At 35.6% G+C, this 13,882-nt stretch overlaps 1 long non-coding RNA gene across 21 annotated transcripts in view; it reads left to right on the top strand.

Moving 5' to 3' along the window:
- Window positions 1-5,773: 5,773 nt before the first annotated feature.
- LOC143250733 (uncharacterized) overlaps window positions 5,774-13,882 on the top strand; it is a 29,782-nt gene continuing 21,673 nt past the window's right edge. For 3 of the 21 annotated variants that reach the window (XR_013028317.1, XR_013028335.1, XR_013028327.1), the window contains exons 1-2: window positions 5,776-5,880; window positions 7,214-7,287. This is a non-coding gene — a long non-coding RNA (uncharacterized LOC143250733). Of the gene's footprint in view, window positions 5,881-6,878; window positions 6,955-7,213; window positions 7,312-13,882 lie in introns of all 21 variants that reach the window. The other 18 variants (XR_013028334.1, XR_013028332.1, XR_013028316.1 and 15 more) reach the window with 13 other exon arrangements.

Genomic DNA, 13,882 nt, shown 5'->3' with positions numbered 1-13,882 from the left:
GCGAACAAAACTCACATGTTAGAACATCACCTAATTAGCAAACTCTCACACATTAGAAAACTGATGCTCGAAGAGACACATGTTTACCTTACACATGTTGTAATTATTCTGTAGAATAAATACATGTGAAAGTAAACTCCAAAACAATCAGATACATTAGTAAAATGGTGCGTGAAGTGACACGGATAGAATAACTACATGTTTAAATATCTGTAAACCTATTAAACACACATTCTCACTAGTAGAACATTGTTTGGAAAGATACACATAGAATGATCAAATAAAGGTGACACACTCCACAATTAAAATATTCATAAAACTAAACATACAATACTGAAACGTTGCATGGAGTGACACAAATAGAATAACCAACTTAAGATGCAAACTCAATACGTAAAAATATGTGCAAGATTCTGAAACACTCGTGCTCAATAGTGAAACATTTACTTGGAGTGACGTTGAGATAACAAACAACGTAAAATTCTAAAATACACACAAATACATTAACGGAATGGTGCCTTGTGTTACAAAACTATAATAGTGAATTTAAAGTGGGCTGAATTTTGCTCAAAGCTACTCGAGGGCTATCTGCGCTAACCGTCCCTAATTTAGCAGTATAAGACTAGGGTAAGGCAGCTAGTCATCATCACCCACCGCCAATTCTTGGGCTACTCTTTCGCATACAAATAGTGAGATTGACCATCACTTTATAACGCTCCCACGGCTGAAAGAGCGAGCATGTTTGGTGTGACGCGGATTCGAACCCGCGACCCACGGATTTTGAGTCGTGTGCCTTAACCACTTGGATATACTGGCTTAAATTTAAAGTGAAACCAGAATATGAACCTTAAAGTAACCCTACTATGCCAGGAAATATATATTTATTTATAAATAACTCCTGAAACATACAGGTATATGTTATGTACCAATTGCTAATATATGGCAGGTTGTATCAATTTCGAAATTTATTGTACACATATAAAGCAATGCATATTTCAGTTCATATACATATTGAAAATGTTTACATCACATTCTAGAAGATCAGATTACTTGACGTTTCTATCTGTTCTACAGAACACTTTTATATATCCCCTTTTAGACATGACGTGGCTGGAGAATTACAAAAAGAAATATTTTAACCGGATACACGGGGCTGCTGCTCAGTGTGAAATTTATGTTGACTGAAGTTCAAGTTCAAATGAAGTTCAGGATCCGTCAAACATGTAACTGATAATTAAATTTGATTTTTGTGTAGACGTTTCTAAACGGGTTTCTTAATATCACGTATGGAAAGAAAATAAGTATTTCTTTGTGTAGAAGAAAACTGATAATCAAATGTATCATTTTTGTGTGGTTTACTAAGCCACATATTTTAGACCTGTATATTATTCACATCTAAATGTAATACAATTTCCGTACGTATTCAGGACCATCGAGAGCCTTTACGGGCACCAGGGCAGCAAGCATTACCCTCCCCACCTCACATACACCAAGTGACAACGCATTATATATAGGCTCTCCTCCCGGGTCCCCTAGACACCCGGGCCCGGGGAAATTGGACCCCCTGACCCTCCCTCTCGTCGGGCCCGTACGTATTAGATCAATATTTTCTTTATATATTTTATTGCTGAAATCTCTGTGTTTGCTGTCAACTTTTTTTTTTTTTAAATTATCGAACTGGTTTACGCCAAATCAACCAGTTAACCTAATTTCTGTGACCGCCAAGACACACCTGCAACGTTATCCCAAAATGTCTGTTTTACGGGATGTGTCGAACGTTAAGCCTTATCTGTTGTCTAGTAATGAAGCAGGAAAGCCAAACCATTGTTGGAAAATATTTATTATGTTTGAAGGATACAACAATTAAGTTTTTTGGTGTTACCTTAGGTAGCATAAAGTATAACATACATATACTAGCAATCAACACCAAGCACTCTATTGCAACAAGGGCCTTTAATTAGGTGTTGTCAATGGCAAAGTTCTCACTTGATTTGTTTTGTTTTTTATCAAGACTCACCCTCGGCATTTGTTTCAAGAGAAGCATATAATGAAGATCAAGGTTTCAACGATCATGTGTATCATGTGGTGTTCAGCGATCACGTTTATCATGTGGTGTTCAGCGATCACGTGTATCATGTGGATGTTTCAACGATCATGTGTATCATGTGGGTGTTTCAGCGATCTTCAATACAAGTATTAGATAGTGACACAATCAATGTTTTAAATCCGCAGGTCTCACTCTTTATTAAAATCACCTAGTGGAAAAGCGGTATGTCTACAGACTTACAACGCTAGAAACCGGGTTTCAATATTTATGATGAGCAGAGCACAAATAGCCCATTGTGCAACTTTGTGCTTAACTATAAACAAATAAACTCTTTATTAAAATACTAACATAAAATACTCATAATACAGTGTGAGATTATAAGGTCCTCTCATTATTCACAGAGGTCTTAGTGTACCAGTCAAGCTTCTTCATTACTTTAATTACTTCTATAGTTATCCCAACGTGCTAATTATTTGATCGATTTGTTGTTGTTACTTCCCGAACTCCATTCGCTTCAACTCTTTTTAAAAGCAAGTAGATTTAGTTTAACTTCTCAGATTCATTTCTTATTCAAAAGTTTTTATTTGAATTCTTTTAATTCTCCGATTCACATTTTTCTTCCCGCTCTTTGTTGCCGTTTCCCAAACTTAGTTCAATTCAACTTTGTTTTACAGTTCCCAGATTTCTATTTTTCTTCCCATGTTTATGTAAAAAAAAAGAGCGTTTGGCAAAACACATCCGCTTATTGTCCATTCAGTAAGTGAAAATTAGAAACGAAAAGACTGATACTTTTCAGGAATCAAAATTATGGGTATCAAAGGCAAATAACTTGGTCAAACTTGTTTTGAGTCCAACCTAAAGATTAATACTAAGATGCACGCCCTCAAAATCCCCTGAGAACATGTGTAAAGTGTCAGGTCTTTAGGTTCTTTCCTCTTGGAGTCATGCTATAGAAAATAAATAAAAAATTATACCCAGGTGCTCGACCTCAGAATCCCCTTAATATGCTTGCAGAGTTTTAGATCTCTTGGTTCGTTCCTCCTGGAGCTATCTATTGTGGTCACACAAACACACACAGAGAGACTCTTATTATTATAAGTTTGTGCAAGTAATATAATCATATTCGACAGTAAGTAACAGTGGAAGACGTTCACGTGCTAATCCGTTGCTATAGATTAAAGTAATTGGTACTGTTTGGACGTATAATCTTATCATATTTGGAAAACGTATATTCGATATAAAACGGTTACAATTTGAGTTATAAAATATTACAGACAAAACAGCATTTAATTTGAAAGTGGTCCTAAAAGTTTAAACCTAAACAATGAAAAAAAAAAGTACAGAGTTTTATGAGCTAATAATTTTATGATCCAATTTCCTAGCTAAATTCATGTATACATTTGCTATTACGTACAGCCAAATGCATCACATAATAATTCACAGGATGATACTAAAACTTGTGTTTGGACCGTGTAAATACTCGAAAATGTTCAAAGTTATATGAGCATTGCATGTGTTGATTCTCATATGCACTTGCAGTACTAAATAACGTTCAACTGCTTATTGTGGAAGAGTAATGAACCATGGATCAGTTAAATCCATTCTATATTATCTGTAACACAAGTTAACGTTTCAGGTTTTAAAACAACAACAACTTTTACTACTGGAACATTTCCTGACTGGTCTAACGTTTTGTCTTACGTCTTCCTTACAAACACTTCATCGCACTTAGGAACAATAATTTGACGTTTTGACTTATGTCTTCCTCACAGACGCTTCATTATTTGCACAACAATAGTCTGACGTTTCGTCTTGAGTCTTTGTTGCATACACTTTATCACATAAACAGCTGTCTGACGTTTCGGCTTACATCTTCCTCGAATACGTTCCACTACACATACAACGATAGGGAAAGTTTATATGTAAAAATGGCAGGTATGGGTTGAGAAAATGTTTATGTAGAGGAGCGAACAACGTTTCGATCATCTTCGGTCATCGTCAGGCTCACAAAGAAAGAAAAAGGTAACCGACCGATAACTGACCGCATGTTTTAAGGGATTGTGCAGTTGAGTGTAGGAATGTAGAGCGCGTGCTTAGATTATACAACCCCTTCAAATATGTGGTCAGCTATCAGTCAGTTACCTCTTTCTTTCTTTGTGAACCTGACGATGACCGAAGAAGGTCGAAACGTTGTTCGCTCCTCTACATAAAATATTTTCTCAACCAATACCAGCCGTTTTTACATATATATTTTTCTCTATAAGTGGGTTTTCTCGGCATCACGGATTAATAGGGAAAGTTTAAACTACAACATTAATAATATTTGTAGAAGGCAAAAAAAAGCACTGCACAAGTACGTGAACGTGTTACACGAGGGAAAGGATGTGGTAGTACAGCAAATATGAATCCCACGTAAACAGTATTATGCAAAATAAATGTCGGGCCAGTATGACCAGGTGGTAAAGACACTCGACTTTTAATTTTGAGGGTCGCAGGTTTCAATCCCCGTCTCACCAAACATGTTCGCCCTTTCTGCTATAGGGGCGGGATAATGTGACTGTTAATCCCACAGTTCGTTAGTAAAAGAGTAGCCCAAGAGTTGGCGGTAGGTTGTGATGACTTGCTGCCTTCCATAGCATTACACTGCTAAATTAGGAACGGCTAGCGCAATTACCCCTCGCGTAGATTTGCGCGAAATAAAAACAACAACAAACAAAATAAATGCTGCACTACGAAAACTTATGTAGTTTCTAACTTCCTATTTAAATTACAACATCATGAAAACATTGTAGGCCAAAGGTTATTGTACTAAAATACGAAATGTAAAAGAAACATTTTACAAACATAATTTCAGCAAATCTATTATAATAATATTTAATTTTGTTTGTCCTAAAAATGCACGCACACTTTATTTCAGCGAACGTAGTAAACAAAAGGCGAAAATACATTATAAATACATTATATAAGTATTTATCGATTGTATTAAGTATTGTAAAGTATGGATCTAAGTAAACAAAAACAGAGTACAGCGTTTTTTTTTGTCATGAATAAGCCGTATTTTAAACAAAGGCATAGTTAATGTTAGGCCTAAGATAAGTGGGTTTGTAGATTTCGGTGTCTCGGTTAGAATTATTCTCCAGTATTCTGGAAGTCCTGTATTTAAAGAAGTACTGTTGGAATAAACATAGTGATTTTGCTATAGACACGCCACGAGTCTCTGCTAGAACATGATAATATATAACAGAATTTAAACACACTTTTGACAGCAATATTTTTAACAGTTTATGTTAGAGTATGGCCAGTACTTGAATAAACCTGCAGTTAATTTTTTAGGCTTATATAATGTTTGTTCACTCACGACATTGGTTTTTATGTTTACCTTTGTATAGGTAGGGTGCGGACTATGGAACTGAGAGTCCATGGTCCCATTGCTGGACATAACAAAATCGTGCTTCACATTTTGAAGCTTCAGTCGCGTTAAAAAAGTGGCTGTCAAACCGCATTATTCGATCACAATAGCACAAGAGTTGTCGGTGGGTCCTGTTGACTAGCTTCCTTCACTCTAACATATATTAGTACCAAATCAGGGATAGCTAGCTCGTAGTGTAGCTCTGCGTGAATATCCGAAACAAAAACGTTGATGTGTGTCATGTAGGAGTTCTTGTCACCTACCATGAGCAGCTTTTTCTGTTACACCTACGTGTAAAGTTCTCGCATATTTGGCAGGTTGTTACATAAACAACTCTTTTTCTGCGTGTGCGTTGCGTGAAAGGTTTGGTCGTGTGCTGGCGTTTCTTGTATATTTCTTTTTTATGTGTGAATTCCAGATATAGGTACGAGTTTCAGAGTTATTCCTGTTTTCTTTGTAACGCTACTCGCACTGACTTGTCAAATCGTTGACAGATGATATTTTTAAGAAAGTGTTATCACAGTGTCGCTTATTTCTAGTAGGTAGTTTTAATAAACACTCTGATAGTATTTTTCCCTAAGAAATATAAGAAACTCTTATTGACGGTCGAGGATGAATATTCATTTTCACACTAACATTCTGTACTCTACTTCCTATCAAATTTCGTTTTTTCCCTTCTTTGCTAATTCTATATAAATTCGGTTCCACGTGATTTAGGGTAAAGTTGTAACTGACTGTACATTACAAACAAAAAGAGATAAAGACGGTTATTATGTAGGGAGACGAATTTGATGGTCAGTTTTTCAACACCCTAAACGGCCTATTATGAAATGGCGACTAAGGCGATTGATCATAACCTGCGGATCGCAAGTTTGAATCCCGTCACCAAACATGCCCCTCTTTAAGCTGTGGCGGCTTTACACCCTGACAGTCAATATAACGATTTGTTGGTAAAGAGAACCCCAATAGTTGGCGTTGGGTGACGCTGAGTAGCTGATTTCCCTTGGGTCTATCACTTTTAAATTAGGGACGGCTAGTGCAGAGAGCCCTCGAGAAATTTTGCACAAAATTCCAATAACAAATAAACAAACAGTCAGTTGAAAAGGTAATTGGAGAAGACAGACCATTCGTTGTTTTCTATCAGAGATATCATTGTGCTAACAAACTACGATTTGTTACGTGATTACTGCTGTAAAGGTTGGTTTAACAATGAGACGAGAAAAGCTAGTTTGATACAATAGCGTAAATTTGATACTTTACTATTGTGAGGTTAAAACATCCGTGGAATCTTATAAGCTGTGTATCATATTAAAGCATATAATCAGTTGTCAACCATAGGTTCTATCTGCTCACTCAGTTTGTTACAATGACTCAAGTGTAAATGACAAATTATCAGCCTAGGGTTATATATGATATTTTTAGTTTGCAGGTAGCGCTAGTCTAGAAAAAAAAAACCAGCAAAGCGACTGCTCCTTTGTCTTCTGTAAATATTCTTATGGTATGTAAAAAATGTTAAATATTTATTTTCTTTTTAATTTAGAAAACATTATTTCTTGTATTTGATGCACGGATAGTATAAGTAACGTCAAGATAACCAGCCTAAGAATTGGTACCCTTATTCTTAAATCACTTATACATCCTGAGGGTTAATTCGCTTTTGGTATTTCTGAATTCTTCCACTGAAAGTGTCTCTGGATAACTAATCATGTTTGTACTAATGTACAAAGCGCATATAGCTTCTTTATTTTTCTCATCAGGTAATCGGACTGACGTGTGTGACAAAAGCATTTTGGACGAGTTAGCCATTGTAAAATGTATCCAGTTAGCCATTGTAAGTTGTATCCAGTTAGCCATTGTAAGATGTATCTAGTAGTTGATCTTTTTCAGCCTCAGGTGTATTTTCTTTGAATTCTCCCAGATCTCAATTCATATGTTTTCTCGGTATAAAACTCTCAATAACAAAACAGTAATCACGTATTTTGTCTTGTGCTCTCGTCCTACATGTAAATAGTTATGTATTAAGTTCAACATGTCTATTCTTCACACTTAACTACGTCGTGTCGAGTATATTTTTTCATCTCAACCAGTTTATAAAATCAGTTAAACCCTGCAATAGATTCTCTGTTGAATGTATAGCTACTATTCGTACCTGAAAGTGATTAGTGTTCTACATTCTACTTAATTATATCTAGATCTGTTCTCCAAACTGGATATAGCTGTTAATCAGTATTCATCTAATTACTATTTCAAAAAGATCTGTGAAAATACTTATAAAATTTAGGCTGTTAGTAATGGCCCGGCATGGCCAGGTGGGTTAAGGCGTGCGACTCGTAATTAGAGGGTCACGGGTTCGCATCCCCGTCGCCCCAAACATGCTTGCCTTTTCAGCTGTGGGGACGTTATAATGTGACGGTCAATTCCACTATTCGTTGGTAAAAGAGTGGCCCAAGAGTTGCGGGTAGTGATGATTATGTATTGATAGTCTGCTAAGGTTGAGAGTATTAAGTTGATGTGACTCTTCAGTGGCACTAACTTTGTTTCAGGTCCTGTACCACAGGAATGTTTCAAGACAAGTAATCGACCAGCTTTATTACTATTTCTAGATGTAGACTAAATGGTTTCTACTCCATGATATAAAGTTAGATCAAATACTTCATAACGATTTTCCACTGCTACCCGGTTTACTAGTGCTATAATAAAATCATTACGCGTACTCTAGGACTATTACAAAAGAGGAGTGTTTATTTCAACTGATTTAAAACACCTATATGGAGAACAAAATAGGACCGGATTACACTCTGAGAACAAATAACCTTCCATCAATGCCATTTAAGATGATGATTTACTTTCCATTCTTCTAGTAATCTTTCCTCGTCTATCGTCGTGTCTTGTCCAAAGCTTCAGTTATCAGAGTGAACCGTGAAATAGATGCACTTTTGTCAGTATTCCTAAGTCAAAATGGAATCAAATAAAACTAATTCTTATTTTGAACGTAACAATTCTAGTTTAGGATCTTCCAGTGCATGGTATATTTCATCGACTTGCGATGATCATCACTCGATCCCCATCTCTACAGTGTGCTATAAATTAGCATCACACATAAATCAGAAAAAAATCAGAATCTATAGTTATCCAAATTATTAAATGGGAATGTTTTACAGTACTTCTGTAGCTCTACTACAATAAACTGAATCAAATTATGATAACACGTAGGTATACTCGCATACAAATTTATTTAGCAACAACTTACATCTAAAACCTTGATGGAAACTCAAAACTACTAACAAATAAAGAAATAATAAATTAGGGATGGCAGATATATGGAAAACTTCAATTACAAGAAAAAGAATACAAACCATTAAGCTCCTGTCTGAAGGTTAACTTTTGTTAATTACCGATCGATCAATCATGTTACTACATGATCAGTCTATGCTGTTTTTTATTGGTTACAGTAATACTACTATATTACTGCACCTTGTGGCTAGAAGGTAACTGTGAAGGCTCGTAACGATAAAAACCTGGTTTTCATACCCATGATGGACACAGCATAGATAACCCTGTATGTAGCTTTGTACTTAACAATAACAACGAACAAACAAGAAGGTATGATAAGAATGATAAATGGTCCTGAAAAACAACAATTTCATGTTTTTGTTCCAAACAGTAAATCTGATTTGTAAATGACTGAACTACATTAATAACAAACACAAAAACGACATGTTTTGGTACGATAAGGATTAAAAAATATTTTTTTACATGTTTCAGTTCCCTAGTTTCGGTATCAATTAACACCATCAGAGCTTGTGGCTGCAGTGTTAGCTTGCCCTATGTTATGACTTAAATAAAATTAGCAATAATTACATTTCATTACCTTAATATAGTCCATACCACTACAGCTGTTCCTGTAGTTGATTATATTAATATCACTTTAGTCTAGTCGTATTATTTTTGTTTGTTGCATATCAGCCATGCTGGCGAGACCTGACGAAAGGCCTCGTCAGCACTGGTTATTACAGATAGTGTTTAACATTATTAAATATTCTTGTTTGCCTTTACTCATAAGTTTTCGGAATACTGAAGGCTGAACTATTAGTTATAAAACTGACAGTCATACACGGAGACGGAAATGTCAAAACTTAAACTTGTTACAACTAAAATAACCACCAACTGGGTGTTTTGATTTGATACAATGGTCAACTTATTCGATGAATGTGTCGCTGCTATAATGAAGAAATGTGTTTTTATGACAAATTCAATTGCTTTTGGAAATGATATTTATGATAACTTATAATTATGTAAAGTTACTTAAACGGAGAAAAATAGCAATGTCTGTATGTGAAAGATCTCTGTGTTGACTGTTCTTTCTTATGGTTATCTGTGGAGAAATGGCACTCCTTTGAAACCTTAATACACGAAATTATTTATCATTCATGTGCTATATTAATTTATTTCATTTTTCTTTTTTATTTAATAGTATATCCAGTAGTCTAACGAACTGGCTGGAGTTGAGACATCGTTGACGTCATAATTGTTTTCATCATCTGCAACTCGTGCATTGTAAAGACATTTGTAAAGAAAAATTAAAACTGCCAAAGTTTGTTTTTATACAGTACAAAGCTACAGATTAGGGGGCTGTCTGTACTGTATCGAAATTTGTTTTTTTTGCGTTATAAGACTTGAGACATTTTGCTGCGCCATTGAACGGTGAAACTGGTAGGAGACTCGATACAAGCCAAGGAAATAGAAAATATTTATATATGAGTTTGACGTTTTAAGCCACTTACAGAAGTCAGTTTTCTTTCACGTTTACAAAGAGTTTTTTACCTCTTACCATAAGAGTACCCCCTTCCACACAAATAAAAAAATAAAGTAAAATACACTTGTATCTAATTTAAGTATTTCTCTGGATGCAGTTTGCTTTGTCAGTGTGTAGTGGATATTCTCACACTATTTTGCTCCATATATTTAAAACAAATTAGATAAAAGGGTTAAATTGTAGGTAAGACCACTCGTATTTTAAGGCACTTACAGATTGTGGATTCAGAGTTAATTGGTCATTTTAACTATTCCTTCCCATTATTAATCAAACTATTATTATCTGAAAAATCCTTCAGTAAATTCCCCTAGACTGTAACCGCAGGCAATAAATTTGTTGAATACAAACTGAAAATTTGTTTAACCCCTTGAGTCATAAATGACTTGGAAAACCAATCTTTCACAATTTAGGTTTTTACTTTCCTTGAACATGCTGTGAAATTTGCTTGACATTCACATTGGCAATAATGCTCTTTGAATCCTTTTAGGATATGGACTAGTCAAGAAACTTCTAGATGTTCAGTTACATACACTGCTGGCCAAAATCTTAAGGCCAATGAACATAAAAAAATATGCATTTTGCGTTGTTAGACTCAACCACTTATTTGAGTAGAGCTTCGAAAGATGAAAATAAGAAAAGGGAAAATTAAAAACTTTTTTAGCATTTAATAGGAAAAATGTGAACACTACGAAATTAGCCTGAATATTAGCTGGTCAAAAGTTCAAGACCATGCTAAAACGAAGCGTTAATCGGTAAACACGTAACGAAATTTAGTCATTTGTGTTCAAGTATTAGCGTTGCCAACATCTCCCACTGACATCTCCTGTGTTACATTGGGTAAAAACATGGCAAAGGTTAAAAAGTTGACAGAGTTTTAACGTGGCAAAATTGTCGAGCTGCAAAAGCAAGGCCTCTCTCAATGTGCCATCGCTTGTGAGATTAGGCGTAGTAAAACTGCTATTACAAATTTATTAAAAGACCCTGAGAGATACGGAAAGAAAATTTGAAGTTGTCGGCCGGGGAAAATTTCGCCGGCGTTGAGCAGGAGGATTCGATGGGTTGTCCCTCAAGACACCAGCCGATCGTTGAACCAGATTAAGGCCCTTACGGATGCAGAATGCAACTCGAGAACAATAAGACGGCATTTACGAGAGAAAGGCTTTAAAACCGTAAACGTCTTCAAAGACCACGCCTCCTTCCACACCACAAAACAGCTCGGTTAAACTTTGCTGAGAAGCACCAAACATGGGACATAGAAAAGTGGATGAAGGTTTTGTTCTCTGATGAGAAAAAATTAACCTGGATGGTTCAGATGGCTTCCAATGTTACTGGCACTATAAGGATATCCCACCGGAGACATTTTCTACACGACACAGTAGAGGAGGTTCCATCATGATCTGGGGTGTTTTATCCTTCCATGGAACAATGGAGGTTCAGGTTATAGAGAGACGTCAAACAGCACTGGCTACATTGGCATGCTGGAGAGAGCATCCTCATTGACTGAAGAACCTCGCTTGTGTGGAAATGACTGGATCTTTCGCTGCAATCCACAATGCCCAGAGGACAAAGGATTTTTTCATGGTGAATAACGTGATTCTTTTGGACCACCCAGCGTGTTCCCCGAACTGAACCCCCATTTAAAATGTTTGGAGGTGGATGGCAAAGGAAGTCTATAGAAATGGAGTCAGTTCCAAACAGTGCATGATCTTCGTGAAGCCATCTTCACGAAGCCTTCTGCAAACGCTTATATCGACCATGCCAAAGCGAATGTTTGTAGTTATTCGCAATGACGGCCGTGCAACTCACTACTGAGACCTGTTGTTGGGCATTTCCTACCCTGTTTAGGACTTCTGTTTGGTATGGCCTTAAACTTTTGACCAGCTAGTATTTAACTAATTTCATAGTGTTCACATTTTCCCTATTAAATGCTAAAAAATTTTAATTTTATTTTCCCTTTTCTTATTTTCATCTTTTGAAGCTCTATCCAAATAAGTGGTTGAGCTTAACAACGCAAAATGCATATTTTTTTCTTTATGATCATTGGCCTTAAGATTTGCCCATATGTTTGATATACATTCATGAAACACAGACTTACGGTAGCTTATAATTTTAGTAATTTCGGATGCCTGCTGTTGAGATAGGGTTCAATCCATATAGAGTTAGAAGATTGTGAAATTGCTGCCTTAAGTCGAAGCCAATCACTACAGTTTAGGCGGGGTATTTTACCTGTCCATCGTATATTTTATTCTGCCTGATGTTGCACAAATTTGTGTAGTGGAACGTCTGTATTTGGTAGTAGCTGAGATACTGTAACAACATGAAGCTTTATTTAAAAATCAAACATTAACAAGTTCAGAAAATAGACTTGGGATGTTTTGAAGATGTTACCAAATAAAGATATAATCATAACACTTATTCTCTTTAAAACTGATAATCATGGTTAACTGTCAGTCCAGTTATGTTTGTTAAATTTTCAAACTAGGAATGGGAAATTTGAGTTACCACCAATCCCGGCACTTTGCAGGTCTTGGAGAATGGTTGGCTTTTGAATCCACCTCTTGAGTCATGCGTATCTTTTCTGACGTTTCAAAATTTGTGATTCATTACTAAAATAAAATGTCTAAAACAATTATTTGGCAAAAAAGCGTAAGATTTACTCAAATCGGTGAAATAATCAGCTGTAATTATTAATTACCACTAATTTCTTTTTTATTCAATAGTGATCATAATATTTATTGCTAAGGAAAACCAAGAGCTCAGTGCTAAAATTGTCCCAGTACAAACCGTATTTACACTTAGAAGTACATAAAGTGTAATGTTTGTATCAATATTTTACATAACAACATGAATGCAACCAGAAAACATAGATACTTTGATTTGTGATGTTAATGGTCATTCATTTCTTGTTATGAAATATGGTAAGGTTCTTTGAATTTTACGTTAACGCAAACTTGACACCATTATTTTTCTGATGGCATCATTTCATGGCTACGTCGATCATATTATCAATATAGCATGTGATCCTACATATTCAGAAACCTGCTATATTTTATCACCATTATTTCTATTCTGTTGACTAGTTATGCTCTAAGAAGCTGGCGATAATTTTTCTGCTTAGCAAGCAGTGTTCATGTGATGTATGTGTCCTTATAATTCTCATATCTTACTCCCACAGATGTTTACTGAGAATTCGACACAAATGTTTTTGCCCTATCCAAGTGCATGCAGTATGTGTCATTACTTTTAGTTTGTCACTTCATTTAACTGCTTGCATACTAGGTTACTGCACATTATCTAACGTATTACCATGAAAATCTGTTTTCTAATCAATCACTATTGAAAAATGAGAAGATGTGTTGCAGTACCACGAGCCTTTGGAACATCTGAAACTGATATGTCTCTTGAAATGTGAATATGCCACTCTTTGTATAAACTCTTATCTACATAGTGATAGATATGCTTCACAACATCTAGAATTTGAAGCACATCCTGGTTTGGTGTGTAGTAGCTGTGTTCTAAGAAAGTTGCTCACTTCTAGAAATTAGATTTAATAACAAACTATTTTTGTGGCTTCTTTTGCTGCATTTGAAGTTGATAAATAAATGCAAAA

Source organism: Tachypleus tridentatus, chromosome 5 (genome assembly GCF_004210375.1).
Source record: "Tachypleus tridentatus isolate NWPU-2018 chromosome 5, ASM421037v1, whole genome shotgun sequence".
Classification (NCBI taxonomy): Eukaryota; Metazoa; Arthropoda; class Merostomata; order Xiphosura; family Limulidae; genus Tachypleus; species Tachypleus tridentatus.
This window is presented reverse-complemented; position numbering and strand designations above follow the sequence as displayed.